Below are 19,328 nucleotides of genomic sequence, written 5' to 3'. Positions count from 1 at the left end.
AGCCGTCCAAGAATATCACAGAAATTCGCAGTTTTCTGGGTTTAGCTGGATATTACCGTCGGTTTGTGAAAGGGTTTTCTATGTTATCTTCTCCACTGACCAAGCTGCTTCGGAAAGATGTGAAATTTCAGTGGACAGATAAATGCTAGCAAAGTTTTGATGAGTTGAAGAGGTGTTTAATTGAAGCTCCAGTCCTTACTTTACCTATTATGGGTAAAGAATACACAGTTTATAGTAATGCTTCTCACAATGGGTTAGGCTGTGTACTGATGCAAGATTGGAATGTCATTGCTTATGCATCACGCCAGCTGAAACCGCATGAGAGGAACTACCCAACACATGATCTGGAGTTAGCAGCTATTGTTTTTGCTCTAAAGATCTGGAGACACTACTTGTATGGGGAGAAATGCTACATTTACACAGATCACAAGAGCTTGAAGTACTTAGGCACCCAGAAGGAATTGAATTTGAGGCAGAGGAGATGGTTAGAACTGATTAAAGACTATGATTGCTTAATAGACTATCAGCCAGGGAAAGCAAATGTGGTGGCTGACGCCTTAAGTCACAAAACTATGGCAAGTCTCAGAGTTTCTCCTTTGTCCATGGTATATGAATTGAAAGCACAACATGCCAGTTTAGAGATTGATGATGAGGGACAGACAGTAGTTGCATGGCATGTACAGCCAGTGTTGATTGATCAAATCAGAATGGCTGCTCAGAGTGATGATAAATACCAGAAGCTACTGAAAGAAGTCCAGCAGGGCAAGAAACCTAAATTTTCTGTGAAATATGATGGTTTATTGCTACATCAGGGCAGAATGTGCATTCCTAATGATGCTGAATTGAGACAGATCATTATGAAGGAAGCACATGAGTCTCCTTTTGCTATGCACCCTGGTGGAACTAAAATGTATAGAGGGCTGAAAGAGCATTACTGGTGGATGGGTATGAAGAGAGATATAGCTGAATTTGTTTCCAAATGCCTAACTTGCCAGCAAGTAAAGGCAGAACATCAAGTTTCAGCTGGTTTGTTACATCCTTTGTCAGTACCAGAGTGGAAATGGGAACGAATAACTATGGATTTTGTTACAGAACTCCCAAGGACACAGAATATTCATGATGCATTATGGGTTATAGTTAACAGACTGACCAAGTCTGCTCACTTTTTGCCAGTGTGGATGGACTATGGCCTGGAAAGATTGGCCAGATTGTACATATATGAGATTGTAAAACTGCATGGAGTGCCAGTATCAATTGTGTCTGACAGAGATCCTAGGTTCACTTCTAGATTCTAGGGTAGTCTTCAGAGAGCCCTAGGAACTAGATTGAACTTTAGCACAGCATTCCACCCACAGATATATGGCCAATCTGAAAGGGTAATTCAGATATTGGAGGATATGCTACGGGCTTGTGTGATTGAATTTGAAGGTAGTTGGGATATACACTTGCCTTTGATTGAGTTTGCTTATAACAACAGCTACCAATCAAGCATTGGGACGCCTCCATATGAAGCTTTGTATGGCAGAAAGTGAAAAACTCCCTTATGCTGGGATGAAGTAGGTGAAAGCAAGTTGATTGGGCTAGAAATTGTTCAGCAGACAGAGGAAAAGATTAGATTGATCAAAGATAGACTTAAGGCTGCATCAGACCGTCAGAAGTCCTATGTTGATCTAAAGAGAAGAGATATTGAATATGCAGTGGGTGATAAGGTATTCATCAAAGTTTCTCCTTGGAAGAGAATTGTGAGATTTGGTAGAAAGGGGAAACTGAGTCCTCGTTTCATCGGACCATATGAGGTTCTGGAAAGAGTGGGTCCTTTGGCATATCGGTTGGCATTACCTCCAGAGTTAGCAAGGATACACAATGTCTTCCATGTGTCCATGTTAAGGAGGTACAGATCTGACCCATCTCATGTACTATCAGTTGAAGAGATTGAGGTAAATTCAGACCTCTCATATGAGGAAGAACCCATAAAAATTCTGGCTTATGAGGTGAAGCAGCTGAGGAACAAACAAATACACCTGGTTAAAGTGCTGTGGAACCATCATTCAGGCCAGGAAGCTACTTGGAAACGTGAAGAGGATATGAGGAGACAGCACCCACAGCTGTTCAGAGGCTAATGCCAGGTAAAATTTTGAGACGAAATTTATTTAAGGGGGGGAGAATTGTAACACCCCTATGTTCGGTAGTGCGTTCTACTGTTCCAATGACCAGTGTTGTCCGGACAGCTAGAATTCCTAGAACTACACTTCGATATGAGTGAGGAGACATAAAATAACGAAATACAAGAAAAGAAAATACAAGAAAAAAAAGGAAAAATAATAGCAAAGAAGTGTAACCAAGTTAAGCGAGCAGAGAACTCTAGCGATGGGTGACCGCATCGGGAAGTCACGACGTGGACCGTTGACTAGCCCTGGACCGTTGACTAGCCCTGGACCGTGGGGAACCCTGGAAAATATTTTTAGGACTTAAATAGACACCTATTGAAATACAAATACCATTAGAAATATTAAATGAAAATTAAATAATTAGTACAAAGAAAAGTGAGAAATCAAAAAACGGACAAAACCCGGTGTTACCAAAAAATCGGGAATGCAACACGAACAGGGGCATTATGGTCATTTGACATCCCGAGTTGTCTTTTGACCTAAATGTCCATTGAAAATACATGATATTATATTTGGAAAATGTCATGAAAAATTAAATTAGGGGTACCTAATGTAAATAGCCAAAAGTGGAATATAATTTGAGTAATTAGCACTTAATCATATAATATAATTAAAAATGGGTGAGTGGAGCATTATGGGGATTAAATAAACACTAAGTGGGCAGGTTACTTCCGCTCACACTTCATCTTCAACCTTTCAAAATCACCATTTCTGAAATGAAACCCATCCAAACCTCCATAGCCGAAACTTGAGAGAGCTTCATAACCTCCTCCATTCAACCTCCAAACACCAAAGTCATTTCACTAATCTTGATCCCCACCTCATAAGGAAGAAGTAGATGCTAAATTTAAGGGAGTTTGGGGAAGATTTAACAAGCCTCATCAATAGGTAAGTTTGTATTTTTTATTGTTGTTTTGTTAAAGTTTGTAAGGATGTTATGGGTGTTTGATTTATGGAGAAATTTTTGAGGTTTGATGTTTAAAGGGGGAAGTGTACTTTTGGCAGCCATGGAAACACCTTGAAGACAATTTATTTTTTTTCTTGTAAATGGTGAATTAAAGGATTGATTAAATGTATATTGTGTAGGAAATTATTTGGGTGATGTATACTTAGTATATGTGAATGTGTATTGAAATTTGAATGCTTGGAAATTATGGGAATGTAATGCATGAAATGGCAGCCTGGTTTGGTGAACCATAAGGATGTTATTTCATGTTTGGATTATGGAATATTAATGTTGAATTGTGTTGGTTATTATGGCAGTTTGGGTATGTGTGTGATGGTGTGAGGTTGGACATGTAAAAGTGTTATGGTTAGATGATTGCATTGTTGTAAATGAGTTTGACAAATTCTGCACTTTATGGTGTATATTGAATGTGTTTGTAAGCTGCCAAAATGACCAATAATGTGTTGTGAATTATGTTTAGGTTATGGTACAACCAGAATTGGCTTGAATGTTGAGTTTGGTAAGTGTTAAAAGTGATCCTTAATGTGTATGAAGGAAATGAAATAAGGCAGTTTGGGTTTTGGGCCTAGAAATTTAAGTGTGTGGCTCCAATTGGTATGAGACCAATTGGAGGTGAAACTAGGCACAAAATGTGCCAACTTTCATGAAGGAAGCTTGCCAAAATTCTGCTTGCAAGGTAGCTTGAAAAATGACCAAATCCGGATTAAGTGCAAATAAGGCCTGAAAATTGACTATTTGGGCAGCAGTTAGTGTGTAGGCCATAACTCACTCAAAACAGGTCCAATTGACCTGAAATTTTGACCATGAATAGTTAAGACCCATATCTACAAGTCTTATGAAGACACAAAAACCCAGAAATGACCATAAGCAAGTCAAACAGCTTGCACAAGTTCGGGTCCAAAAACTGGCCGAACCAAAATTGACCTAAAATGACCTAAAGTGACCAATTTTGATGCATTTTGACCAGCAATAGTAAAATGACCATAACTTGGTCTACATAACTCATAATGAACTGAAATTTTTCCCCGCGTGCAATAAGACATAGATCTACAAGTTTGTAGTTTTGACCGAAACCCAAAAACCAAGGGAACTAGGTCGTCCGGCTAGGTCAAACTAGTATCCCGCAATCCAGCAAATTGCAAGAAAATGCAATATACAAGGAAATGAATTTGGTAACATGTACCAACCCTAAAAGACTATTGAATGTGACAAATTAGTAACATTAAAACCTAATTTACCTAGAACGCATTTAGGGTCAACATATTAGGTTGACTAAGCAAATAATAGAATTCAGTGAATTAATTATCGAGCATTATCGTTAGAGACAGTTTAAATGAGTACTGAAACACTTCAAATTGTGTTTCTCAGTTAGCAAAGACTCAGGAAAAGGGAAGGAAACACTGAGTCAAGACCAGGAGACAGTTATCAGAGGTTTGTGCATAACAACTATTTCTTTTAAAATTTTCAATTGAAATGAATTATGACTATTTATACATTATTGTTTTAAATTGTGGAAATGTGTTTGAATGGATACTTATTGCTTGAAAAACATTATAAATGGTTTGAAACTGTGAAAAATTGTTTGAATGACATTGATGGATACTTATTGATTAAAAAGCATTGGAAATGGTTTGAAAACACAGCTATCATGTATATTGATTGTATTCCTCACTAGCTTGTCTAGTGGGACGAATTGAATTCCCTCTCTGGATGAAGTGTTGAGGTGTGTGCCTGTTGAGGACGAATCAAATGAGTACTCATATTTTTGCTAGCTAGCTATGTTATTCCTCATTAGCTATCGGCTTTTGGGACGAATTGAACTTTGGAACATGTTTAAGCTGTGTGTGATTTATTGATATGTATTGTGAAATGGAGTTTAAATTCTTATTGACATTCACTGTCTTTTGAATTTAACTATGTTTGATTATTGAGATTTATTATGATATTGCGAAATAGAGTTTAAATTCCTCGTGACATTTATTGTCTTGAATTTAACTATGGTTTTAAGTATCCACTATTTATATGATTTATGAATTGTGATTTAAAGTTGTATTTGGTAAATGTTGTGCACCACTGAGACATTGTCTCAGCGATAGCTTTTCATTGTTGTCGCAGGTAGACAGACGAACAGGGCAGCAGACTAGGCTGCTAGTACATTCAGCGAGAGATCATCGGGTATATTGAGTATACCTCATTTTGCATTTTGTACTGTAATGTATACTCACTGTATGTATATTTTGTTCTTGGTTTGAGCAGCTGTAAAATAAATTTGTACCTTAAAGTTGTAAAATAAATTATGAGTTATTTTGACTTTTAAAATTTGTACTGTATCTCTTTAATCTCAGTCTTTGAAAAATTAATGTGGAATTGAGTTGAGGAAAATATTGTGTTGTTTAACTGTTGGAGTTGAGATTGAGAAATATATTGAAGTGTTTTTTTTTTACAGGTTTCCTGAAGAGCTGTTTTATCCAAAATACAGATGGCACTCTGTCAAAATTTTTATAGAAATTCCTAATAATTCAAATGTGTTAGTTCTATCAGTTCAGTTCAAAAAGTTTTTAACACCACTGTAAAAAAAAAAGAAGTAAGAAAAGTTTTAAAATCTCTTGTAGTGTATTTAATGGGTTATCAGTAGACGAAGTTGGTAATTCATTAGGTATACTACGGGATCATGTTATGCCTTACAGAGGGGTAGGGTGTGACAAATATGTCCCTTCACACACCAATTACTTTCACAATGTCCTCACACACTTCAGCCCTATACCCGGGCTTCTTTACCCTTTAGGGAAATAGGAGGGGGTCATGTAGTGGTTCCCATGGGTTTTACCCCATTAGTATTCGTGAAGGCTTCTGCTCATATTGAAACTTGTTCCATCTATTACGATACTCGTGGAATTCTCCCATTAGTATCATGGTAATAGAATGGGGCTCTACTGTTTACAGTAGGGGCAATTTGGGAACCTGTGACTTTTAGAAAATTAGACCTTGAGCTGAACTATCACAATAGCTAGAAGCCGTAGCAAACTACCTTGTAAGATAGGACTATTCAATTAGATAGCACATACTCGGTACTTGGACTCTCCCTATTTTAGGACAAAAGGGATATACTTGCTTTCATCCTACTTTGTTTGTATTTTTTTTTAAATTCTTGAGGGTAATTTTGAATCATATTGTTAGGTTGATCTAAATACCTTCCTACTTTGATAGGTGTATAGATATCACCGAGCCAACAGTATAATTCAAAATTACCTGAATTTGTTATGCTGACAAACTTTCTTCACAAGCGTTACAAATTGAGGTCTGTAAGAGGATAAATGGAAACTTTAACATGGCATCCTCGAGTCAGTCAATGGAAGAAGTTCCTAGACAGGAACAGAATGCTAAACCATGGTCCAAACCACTTCATAGTTTAGAGCCCCCACAGAGTGATGCCATTGGGGCAAATACTGGCCTATTACCTCCATTAGATCCAAGTAAGGTCGAAGTCAAAGTGACCGGTCTCGAGGGTCTATCCAGCAGTTGGAAATCACTTCCTGATCACGTCCAAGCAAAGTTTGAGGAAAAATATGGAAGGATTGCAACCTTGATAAGAGTTGAAGTCCAAGTTCCGGCACTAAAAGCCATGCTGTCAATTTGGAATCCCAAGTATGGGGTGTTCTCCTTCAACGACATTGACACGACCCCCAATATGGAGGAATATCAGGCACTACTAGAAATTCCTCATGCGGCACAAAATCGGATCTACCTACACCTCGAGCATATGCAGACACGGAAACGGTTTGCGCATATGTTGGGGGTCTCTGCTGAGGAAGCAAAGGCAAGTGAAACTGTTAAAGGAAACACACATGGGTGGTACTGGACCTACCTCAAAAGGCAGTTGGATCTGTACATCCAGAATAAACAATGGGAACAAGCTTCGTTGGCACTGGCTTTGGGGATCTATGGCCTGATCTTATTCCTCGGGCCTTTGGGAATTATAACTTGCAGTGTCACAGAAATGTTCTGGGCAGTAAAAAAGCAAAAGGTCAACCCAATACTGACAATCCTTATAGAGACCCTATTGACTCTTACTTTTTGTCGACGACACGGCAGGGGATCTATTAAGTGCTATTCTCAATTGCTACACCTTTGGATCCTCAGTCACATGTGCCCTATGGAGACTAAGGGGTTAACTTGGTATCCTGACTAGCCGCTTATTTAGAAAATGGTTAGATTAACAATCAGTCCAAAGAACGAGCTACAATGACAGGAGCAGATTCTAAGCTTCAACAGTCACAACTACTGCTAGAAGAAATTATGGACATTGGGTCAACCTATTTTGTTTAGTACAGGAAGTAATCATTCAGTATCTTTGATCAGAGTGACCGGATACACGAGTTACACTCCAGCTTTGGTAATGAGGCAGTTCGGTTCAACCTAATCTTCGCTCAATGCAGAAGAACTACAGCAAGCTCATTTTTACCATGAGCCCGGCAGTGAGGAAGAATTGAAAGTATTCCGCAAATCCTGGGAGAGTGTTACTATGATTGAATGATCGCCTAAAGAGCTGAGTGAAGGAACAGAAGCGTGAAAAACACAAGTTTATACCATTGAATTCAAAAATTTTCACCTAGGGTCACATGCATCATGCAAGATTTATTTTTAACTATTTGATTTCAATGGTAAACAACATATTAAAACTCTTTTAATATGTTTTTGGATCTGTATTTTCCATTTAAAATTTTAAAATTAATCAGATTAATTTTAGAACCCTAGATTAAATCAAGAATGATTACACTAACCTCTTGATGCACTGCAGCATATTTGCGCCTTTAAGATTCGTCTCCAGGACACCAAATGTTGTCCCTCTAGCTTGTCCACACCAAGAACACCTATGGCAGCCCTTGAATAGCTTCTAAAGCTTTTTCTATTAATTAGAAATTCAAGTTCTGCCTTTTAAGAGATTAGAGATGTAAACAGGACACTAGAAACAATTTCTAGTATTTTTAATTCAAGAGATTGATGGCTAATCTCTTTGAATTGATGAGAGATGAAAAGGAAGAGAGGGAGAGCTTTAAAATGGCATGACAAAGGAGTGTGGCTGCTGGTTGTGTTTTATTTTTCTCATAACAACACTTATATAGCTAGGTTAACACATTAAACCCTTGCCACATGTCACCCTTTGATTAGCTCTAGGTTTAAGTGACCAAATCACATTGTGCCAAGTGTCAAATCTATATTTAATCTTAATTTTAATCATCTTACATGATTAAAAGACATTTGGCAAGCTTATGTGTAATGCCATGTGTCACCATCTCATGGTGCCATGTGTCACACTGCGAAATGACCAAAATGCCCTTGTGCCTTAATTTTGAGTTCTTAACCCAAAATAATTATTTCTCTTCTTCTAATTAATTTATATCAAATATAAATTAATTAATTAATCTCTCATTAATTAAATTCATATTTAAACACTTTAAATATAAATTTAACTTATACTATACATCCAATAATCTAGATTTGGTTTCAAGTCATGCTAGGGACTTTGCAATCTAATTGCAAACTAAACCTATTTAATTAATCAATTAAACTCTTTAATTAATTAATTAGGTGATAACTTGTGTATGTGTGTGACTTACTAGGCTCATCACTAATTGGCAATGAGATATGATATCAACTCTTAATACCATCAGAACTCTTTCTTACCATAAATGATTTTTCTAAATCATTTTATGCACCTCATAGACCATGGTTAACACCTAGCATAGCAAGCCATGGACACCCAATTAGTAATAAGGTTTACCTTAAATGAACCTATAATCATATGTTACCATGCACTAGAATCTCTATATTACAAAATCCCAACTCAAGCTGGAGTCATGGTTTATGTCAAACTCCATTTGCTATGAATATTATGTTCTCTTTTAATTCTAGTTCTTGATTAAAAAGATTTTCTCATCAGAAACTCTTTTCTGATTAAATCTATCTGTCCTGGCTAGGAACTTGAAACATCAAGAACAATTAAATGAACATAGGATTTTATCTCTATTTACTTAGAGGAACAGATTCCATCTTGATCAACACCTACCTCCATATATAACTAGTAGGAGCCAACACATGCCCATATACCCACTCACAGTATAAGTATGAAAGCAGTATCAAACTCAAATTACCTATATACAAGATAACTGTGCTATCTCAGGTCTAAAGATTATATGCACTGATATGATTTATGACAAAACATTGACAAGAGTAAACTCCATGTGCTTGTAATAAGTGTCACTGGTTCGCCTACTTATCATTTATAAGTACCTATCATGTTTGTCATATGGCATGAGACTCACCATTCCATCTTATTTATATCTCATATAAATAACTTGAGAACAAACATGAATACAATCTTTCCGGATAAGTCATGTCCTTATTATGAAGTATCCTCGATTATGAACCTATTTATGATACTTTGTGCTAGAAATAATGTCACTCATATTCTTAACAACTTAAGAATAATATTTCTAACAAAATATCAATGGACCTTTTTTATTACACATAAATATATAATGTAAATGGAAAAGTGGAAAAGCCTTTTATTAATAAAAATATGTACAAGATACATACTAAATGATATGCTCTAGGGCATACCACTTGTAACACCCCTATTTGTATAGCCTGGTATATTTCACTGTTCCGGCGACCGGTGTCGGTCCGGACAATTAAGGGGATTAGAACCACACTTAAGATAACTAAAGAAGCCATAAATACAAATAATTATTAATTGCCAATTAGTTAAGTATAAATATGAAAAACAGAATATAATAAGTTAAACGATCCGAGAGTCACAGTGATGGGTGACCTTCTCGGGAACGACTACGAAGTAGATTTAAACTCGAATTTCGAACTGTAAAATGTGACGCTGCGGTCCTTAGGACCCTTATGAACACAGTGAAAAAGAAAAAATCACGAAAAAGAACTGTTAAGCCAGTCAAATAATTAGGTCAAAGAGCCGGAAGAAATATTGAATTATTTGCAAACCGGGATGAATCGGCGAGGGGCAATTTAGTCAATTGACCTCGAGTCGATCACGACCTAATCACAAATAAAATCGAAGAAAAGAAAATTTCGGAATCGAGAATTAAATTAAAGAACTAATAGAAAAAAAAAAGAAAATGAAAAAGTGTAGGAAGATGACATCATGCATGACATCATGCATGATGCCATAAAAGTAATAATTAATATTTAATTAATTAGATTTTTTTTGGGGTCTTCCATAAGCTAAAATAGATAAAAGAAATAAAAAGAAAAAAAAATCATTTTGGGTCATTTTTTTTCCTTGTTGCCGCCTCCCATCTCCCTCTCCCTCACCCTCACCATAGTTAGTCCTCCATTAAAGCTTGTGTGTAAGCTTTTAAAACCCCAAATTTTCCCATAAACTCCCCAAAAATTATGGATTACACCCTGTTTTTGCAATTTGGAAAGGATAAATAAGGAAAGAAAAGTGAAGAAACTGAAAGATTTGAAGATTGAAAATTCAAGGAAAGGTTAGTAAGCTAAACTTGAAATTTCTAGTTGAATTAATTGTGTTTATAGTTCAATTAACTTAGAATTATGCTTAAAATGAAAAGAAATTAATTGTTGAAGGATTAAAGCAAAATTCATCCAGCTAGGGTTTTGATTTGTGTGCATGAATTTGATGGATTTGAATGAATATATAAACCCCAATTAACTTAGTGATTATAGTTAAAAGCATTAAATGTAGTTAAATACAACAATTTAGTAAGTTAGGGTTTTGGGACTTAGGGTTTATGAACCAAAAATGTAAGAAATGAGTAAATGGTGTCTTTGACCTATTGTGAAGTGAAAAATGGTCATTTATGACCAAATGAGTTGTGTTGGGATGATTGGAATTAAAGCTAAATTCAGAGGGAGTGTGGTCATGCTGCTGGCAGCATGACCAAGTCAACTTTGAAGGACCAAAAATGGAATTTTACAAGTCCAATTGATATGGCACCAATTGGGGATGAAAATAGACATAAAATTACACAATTTTCATTTAGGAACCATGCCCAAAAAGTGACCAAAACCTAGTGAACAATTTGACCAAAGTTGGATAAGTGCAGGCTGCCCTGTACAAACTGACCAAATGAACAGTGTTTGTTCATTTCGTCATAACTCGAGCTAGGCAGTCCAAAAGACCTGAAATTTTACCAGTGCTTAGATGAGATATAGACCTAAAACTTTCATGAAGAATAGAAACCCAAATTATGCCATTAACTAAGTCGTTTGGCCACCCCAAGTTGGTGACTCAAAACTGCCAGCACCAAAATTGCCCAGAAAATCTGGGTTGTGTCCAATCCGGCAGCCATGGTTCAAATGGCCATAACTTGAGCTACAAAACTCCAATTGGGGTGATCCAAAAATGAGAATAAACTTAAGACAATAAGAAACATTTTTTATGAAGGAAGTTTTGCCAAATTTCAACAGTAGAATGACCAATGGAACAGTGCAACTAGGAGCACCAAAACTGAAAATTTGACAATTTTGCCTAAAGGACTTAAGCTTTGAGAAAATGACCAAAACCAATAAATTTAATGACCAAAATGTGGTATGTGGATGAAGTTGGAGTTCCCATTCCTATTAAGCTTTAGAAAGTCAATAATTTGACTTGAATAGTGTAGTGAATAGTAACCCGAAACACAAAAATTTCGAGAACATCGAGTTTAGCACAATAAAGCTAGGTAAAAGTGAAGTTAAATTTATTTTTGTATTTATGCTAAGATATGGTACTGAAACACTATGAAACTGTGTGTTTCAGCTGAAAAAGACTTGGAAGCTCGGAGAGACTGAGTCAAGGCCTAGAGGCGACTCACGTCAGGTCTGTGCACAGTAATTTTTGTTTAAATATATGATTCTTGAAAATTTGATTTTTTTTGAGTTAATTATGAATTGTGTTGCCATTTATGATTGTGAATATGACTTTGAAAATTGACCAGATTTCTCATAAATTATTTGAATAAATTGTTTTGAATTGATTTTGTGTTTACACTTAGCATGACAGTATCACATTATTCCTCCCCCATTTATGGGGTTGAGATTGTTTATTTTCCTCCCTCTCTGGCTTGCCAGTTGAGGTTGAGATCGGATGAGTGCTCATTAGTTAGCTAGCCACCTCCCTCATTGATTTCGATTAATGGGGTTGTAGATTGCTTTGTCGTAGTGTACAACACGGCATTGATTGGAAATTTTGTGTCATGGCTTAAGTTGTGTATGATTTTGGCAACACTGTGTTTATGAAATTATTTGACTAAATTGTGTTATTATGAACTTAGATAATTTGAGAAATATTTAAATTGTGTTTCATCAATGAATGATTTATGTATTGCATTTCAAATTTTTATTGTGCACCACTGAGTATTTTTATACTCAGCGATAGCTTATTTTGCTGTCGCAGATAAGAGCAAGGAGAAAGCAGCAGAGTGAGCTGCTATCGAATTGAGGACTACACTGGTCTTTTTGTACGGGTATTATTTTATACCCTTGTAGTTAATTTTGATGTAAATATAGAAATGTTGTATGTATCAATGTAAAGTTGAGCAGTTGTAAATAAATTGTAATAATATTATTTTTGGATTTCCTTCTGTAAATTAATACTTGTACATGTGAATTTCATACTTTATGCCTTGTGAATGAAGTATTAAATATTTTGAGATAATAAATTTTGATTTGGATTGTGGAATTATTTTGAAGTGAATTGAATTGAGTTGATTTGAGATTTATTGGAGGTTGGGAGTTGAGAAAATTATTGGAAGTGTTTTTTTTTTTAGGTATTTGAAGAACTGTTTTCTCCAAATACAAACGGAACTCTTTCATAATTTTTATAAAATTTACGGTAAAATTAAAATGGAAAAATTTTTTTACTAGTATTTAAACTTTGAATAAATGGTTTTTAATTCCTACCAAAATGCTCACCACTTCCACAATGTAAGAAAATTGTGTTAAAATCCCTTGTAAGGTACTTAATGAGTTATCGGTAGGTGAAGTTCAGTAGTTCATTAAGTATTCTACGGGATCATGTTATGCCTTACAGAGGGGTAAGGTGTGACATGTTTTAGTGGTATCAGAGCATGGTTTTTCAATAAATTTTGACTATGTGTATGAATATTTTATTGATAAGTACAACTGCTCAAGTGTTTTTAATTGATACATATGATGTATTTACATCATGAATATGCACTAACGGAGGTCAACCTCCTTATGTTTGATCTCAGGAAGTAGAAAAATTGGGAAAACGGAATGGAAGGAGGAGATCATTCCGAAGAACAATCTGTTGAGGCTAAGGTTCAAGGGGAAGCCCCAGCACTCCAGAATGTGAGTGGGTCAGCCACTCCAGCACCGCAGTTCCCTGCTCAGTTTGTATAGTAGATGGCTGCGTTTTTCCAGCAAATGGCGGGTAATGTGCCACCCTAAGCTCAAATGCAAGTACCTGTAGCACAACCACAGCCCTCAGCTCGACAATATGAAAAGTTGATGAAATTTGGGGCCATTGAGTTAAAAGGCACTGTGGATCCACTGGAGGCAGAACAGTGGTTGGAAAGAATGGAACGGGTTTTCAGAAAGCTGCAGTGTACTGAAGAATTAAAATTTGAGTATTCAATATCTCTTCTCCAAGGGGATGCATATGAATGGTGGAAGACCATCCCCCACAGCTTGGTTGAGCAACCCGTATTAACCTGGTCAGACTTTTTGAGGGAGTTTCGACAGAAGTGGGTTCCCGATGCATATGTGGATATGAAATTACAAGAATTCTTGAGTTTGAAACAAGGGGACCGAACCATAGCAGAGTATAAGAGAGAGTTCTCAAGGCTAAGCCACTATGCTGGAAGCTTAGTCTCCACCCCCAGAGATAGATGTAAGAGGTTTGAGTCCAGATTAAGGCCGAATCTGAGGATGAAAGTCGTGGGTTTCAGACATCAGAATTTCGCTGAATTGATCTCACAGGCCCTGGAACTAGAAAGGATAGAATCAGAAGGGGCAGTGAAGAAGGGCACACAAGAGAAAGAAAAGGCTGAAAAGACTACGGGACAAGCATCTGAGAGCGGTTTCGGAAAGAGGAAACAGTTTGGGGGATCCAGCTCCCATAGATCTGGAAAAGGCAGATTTTCTAGCCAAAGACCACCCCGGTCTGGTCAGTAGACCCAGCAAGCACCCCGAGGAGCTCTATCAGTACGACAGTGTGAAAATTGTGGTAAAACACATGGTGGGGTTTGTTTTAAGGCCACCGGTGCATGTTTTAACTGTGGAAGGAGCGGACATTTCGCTAAGGATTGCGCTAGTCTGCACCGGTCTGGACCTTCTGCTACATTTGAAGGATCAGCCCAAGTCTCTGCACCTACAGGGTCACAGTCAGCTACTAGAGGTAGAGGCAGAGGTAGGGGTCCTGGTAACACTCCTGGAAGTCAAAGCACTATTAACAAGCCAGTACCCAGTGGCACACTAGTCAGAGTGTATACCATGCGTCAGAGGGAGGAAGCTGAAACATCAGATGTTGTAGCTGGTAATTTCTCCATCCTTGACCAAGATGTACATGTGTTATTTGATCCTGGCTCCACACATTCGTATGTTAGTGCTAGTGTGATGTGTTCTACTGCTATTCAGTGTGTACCAATGGACTATGATGTGCTAGTAACTAGTCCATTAGGCCAGGAGGTCAGGGTAAATAAATTATATAGGGACTGTCCTTTGGTGATCCAAGGACACACTTTTCTATCTGATTTAATTGAAATGCCCTTCAGAGATTATGACATTATCTTGGGCATGGATTGGTTAGCCAGACATCACGCCATGATTGACTGTAGACTGAAGACAGTCACTTTTGGTCTTCCTCAGTATGGTGATGTAGTAATACATGGGGAGAGGCAGTTATTGCCTTCAAACATCATTTCAGCTGCACTAGCCAGAAAAATGATTAGGAAAGGGTGTGAGGTGTACTTGGCACATGTGATAGACACCCAAGTGGGGAGTCCAGCACTGAGGGACATTCCTACTGTATGTGACTTTCCGGATGTATTTCCTGATGAATTGCCAGGATTACCTCCAGAAAGAGAAGTGCAGTTTGAAATTGATGTTATGCCTGGTGTGGACCCAATCTCCATAACGCCAAACAGAATGGCACCTGCAGAACTAAAAGAATTGAAAGTACAGTTGCAAGAGCTGCTTGATAAGGGCTTTATCTACCCTAGTGTGTCACCTTGGGGAGCGCCAGTATTGTTTATAAAGAAGAAGGATGGCACTCTCCGGTTATGCATTGACTATCGGCAGTTGAATAAGGTGACAATAAAGAACAGATACCCATTGCCCCGCATTGATGACTTATTTGATCAGTTGAGAGGTGCAACTGTGTTCTCCAAAATTGACCTGAGATCAGGTTATTATGAGCTGAAAGTACAAGAGCAGAGTATTTCTAAAACTGTCTTCAGAACCCACTATGGCCATTATGAGTTCTTGGTCATGCCATTCGGGTTAACTAATGCTCCGGCTGCTTTTATGGATCTGATGAACACTATCTTCAGACCATACCTCGACCACTTTGTTGTGGTATTCATTGATGATATATTGGTCTATTCGAGGAATGCAGAAGAGCATGATAGACATCTGTGGATTGTACTACAAACTTTGAGGGAGAAATAACTATAAGCTAAATTGTCGAAATGTGAATTTTGGCTGAAGGAGATATCATTTTTAGGGCATATAGTATCAGCAGAGGGTATTAAGGTAGATCCTAGCAAGATTGAAGCCGTCCTTAATTGGAAGCCACCCAGAAATGTCACAGAGATTCGTAGTTTTCTGGGGTTAGCTGGATATTACCGTCGACTTGTGAAGGGATTCTCCATGTTGGCATCTCCATTGACAAGCTATTTAGAAAGGATGTGAAATTTTAGTAGACGGACAAATGCCAGCAAAGTTTTGATGAATTGAAAAGATGTTTGACTGAGGCTCCAGTCCTAACTTTACCTATACCGAGTAAAGAATATACAATTTACAGCGATGCTTCTCACAATGGGTTAGGTTGTGTGTTGATGCAAGATCGAAATGTCATTGCCTATGCATCATGCCAGCTAAAACCGCATGAGAGGAATTATCTGACACATGACTTGGAGCTTGCAGCCATTGTGTTTACTCTTAAGATCTGGAGGCACTATTTGTATGGGAGAAATGTTACATCTACACAGATCATAAGAGTTTGAAGTATTTGGGCACCCAGAAAGATTTGAATTTGAGACAGAGGAGATGGTTAGAGTTAATAAAAGATTATGATTATCTAATAGACTATCAGCCAGGGAAAGCTAATGTGGTGGCTGACGCCTTAAGTCGCAAGACTATGACAAGTCTATGGGTTACTCCTTTGTCTTTGGTACATGAGTTGAGATCATTACATGCCAGTTTAGAGATTAATGATGAGGGGCAGACAGCAGTTGCATGGCATGTACAGCCAGTGTTGATTGATCAGATCAGAATGGCTACTCAGAATGATGAAAGGTATCAGAAGCTGTTGGAAGAAGTCCGGTAGGGCAAGAAACCAGAGTTCTCAATCAGAGATAATGGTTTACTACTACACCAGGGCAGAATGTGTGTTCCTAAAAATGTTAATTTGAGGAAGATCATTTTGAAGGAAGCACATGAGTCTCCTTTGCCATGCATCCTGGTGGTACAAAAATGTATAGAGGGCTAAAGGAGCATTACTGGTGGATGGGTATGAAGAGAGATGTGGCAGAGTTTGTATCCAAATGCCTAACTTGTCAGCAATTAAAAGCAGAGCATCAAGTACCCATTGGGTTGTTACATCCACTACTAGTGCCAGAATGGAAATGGGAAAGAATAACTATGGACTTTGTGATGGGACTTCCAAAGACACGGAAGAGTCATGATGCAGTATGGGTCATTGTCGATAAACTGACTAAGTCTGCTCATTTTTTGCCAGTCCGAATGGACTACAGTCTAGACAGATTGGCCAGGTTATACATCGATGAGATTGTGAGACTGCATAGAGTGCCAGTATCCATTGTATTAGACAGAGATCCTAGGTTCACTTTTAGATTCTGGGGTAGTCTTCAGAGAGCCCTAGGAACTAAATTGAACTTCAGTACTGCATTCCACCCACAGACAGATGGCCAGTCTGAGAGGGTAATTCAGATCTTAGAGGACATGTTATGGGCTTGTGTGATTGAGTTTGAGGGTAGTTGGGATACACACTTGCCTTTAATTGAGTTTGCTTATAACAACAGCTACCAATCAAGCATTGGGATGCCTCCATATGAAGCTTTGTATGGTAAAAAATGTAGAACCCCGTTGTGTTGGGATGATGTGGGTGAAAGAAAAATGATTGGACCCGAAATTGTTCAACAGACTGAAGAGAAAATCAGGGTGATCAGAGATCGACTTAAAACTGCATCAGACCATCAGAAATCCTACATTGATTTGAAGAGAAGGGATATTGAGTATGCAGTGGGTGAGAAAGTTTTCCTCAAGGTTTCTCCTTGGAAGAGAATTATGAGATTCGGCAGAAAGGGGAAACTAAGTCCTCGTTTTATCGGGCCATATGAGGTTCTGGAAATAGTGGGTGCTTTGGCATATCGGTTGGCATTACCTCCAGAGTTGGAGAAGATACATAACGTCTTCCATGTGTCTATGTTGAGGAGGTATCGATCAGACCCATCTCAGCTACGGAACAAGCAGATACCATTGGTAAAAGTTTTGTGGAACCATCATTCGGGCCAAGAAGCTACTTGGGAATGAGAGGAGGACATGAGGAGACAGCACCCACAGCTGTTCAGAGATTGATACTAGGTAAAATTTCGACACGAAATTTATTTAAGGGGGGGGGGGAGAATTGTAACACCTCTATTTGTATAGCCTAGTATATTTCACTGTTCCGGTGACCGGTGTCGGTCCGGACAATTAAGGGGATTAGAACCACACTTAAGACAACTAAAGAAGCCATAAATACAAATAATTAGTAATTGCCAATTTGTTAAGTATAAATATGAAAAATAGAATATAAGAAGTTAAACGAGTCGAGAATCACAACGATGGGTGACCTTCTTGGGAACGACTGCGAAGTCGATTTAAACTCAAATTTCGAACCGTAAAATGTGACGCTGCGGTCCTTAGGACCCTTATGAACACAGTGAAAAAGAGAAAATCACGAAAAAGAACTGTTAAGCCAGTCAAATAATTAGGTCAGGGAGCCAGAAGAAATATTGAATTATTTGCAAACCAGGATGAACCGACGAGGGGCAATTTAGTCAATTGACCCCGAGAGCTGACTCCTGACCTAACTGTCAAATAAGATCGAAGAAAAGAAAATTTCAGAATCGAGAATTAAATTAAAGAACTAATAGAAAAAAAAAATGAAAAAGTATAGGGAGATGACATCATGCACGACATCATGCATGATGCCATAAAAGTAATAATTAATATTTAATTAATTAGATTTTTTTTGGGGTCTTCCATAAGCTAAAATAGATAAAAGAAATAAAAAGAAAAAAAAAATCATTTTGGGCAATTTTTTTTCCTTGTTGCCGCCTCCCATCTCCCTCTCCCTCACCCTCACCATAGTTAATCCTCCATTAAAGCTTGTGTGTAAGCTTTTAAAACCCCAAATTTTCCCATAAACTACCCAAAAATTGTGGATTACACCTTGTTCTTGTAACTTGGAAAGGATAACTAAGGAAAGAAAAGTGAAGAAACTGAAAGATTTGAAGATTGAAAATTCAAGGAAAGGTTAGTAAGCTAAACTTGAAATTTCTAGTTGAATTAATTGTGTTTATCGTTCAATTAACTTAGAATTATGCTTAAAATGAAAAGAAATTAATTGTTGGAGGATTAAAGCAAAATTCATCCAGCTAGGGTTTTGATGTGTGTGCATGAATTTGATGGATTTGAATGAGTATATAAACCCCAATTAACTTAGTGATTATAGTTAAAAGCATTAAATGTAGTTAAATACAACAATTTAGTAAGTTAGGGTTTTGGGACTTAGGGTTTATGAACCAAAAATGTAAGAAATGAGTAAATGGTGTCTTTGACCTATTGTGAAGTGAAAAATGGTCATTTATGACCAAATGAGTTGTGTTGGGATGATTGGAATTAAAGCTAAATTCGGAGGGAGTGTGGTCATGCTGCTGGCAGTATGACCAAGTCAACTTTGAAGGACCAAA

Source organism: Hevea brasiliensis, chromosome 10 (assembly GCF_030052815.1).
Source record: "Hevea brasiliensis isolate MT/VB/25A 57/8 chromosome 10, ASM3005281v1, whole genome shotgun sequence".
Taxonomy (NCBI): Eukaryota; Viridiplantae; Streptophyta; class Magnoliopsida; order Malpighiales; family Euphorbiaceae; genus Hevea; species Hevea brasiliensis.
Note: the sequence above shows the minus strand (reverse complement) of the source record.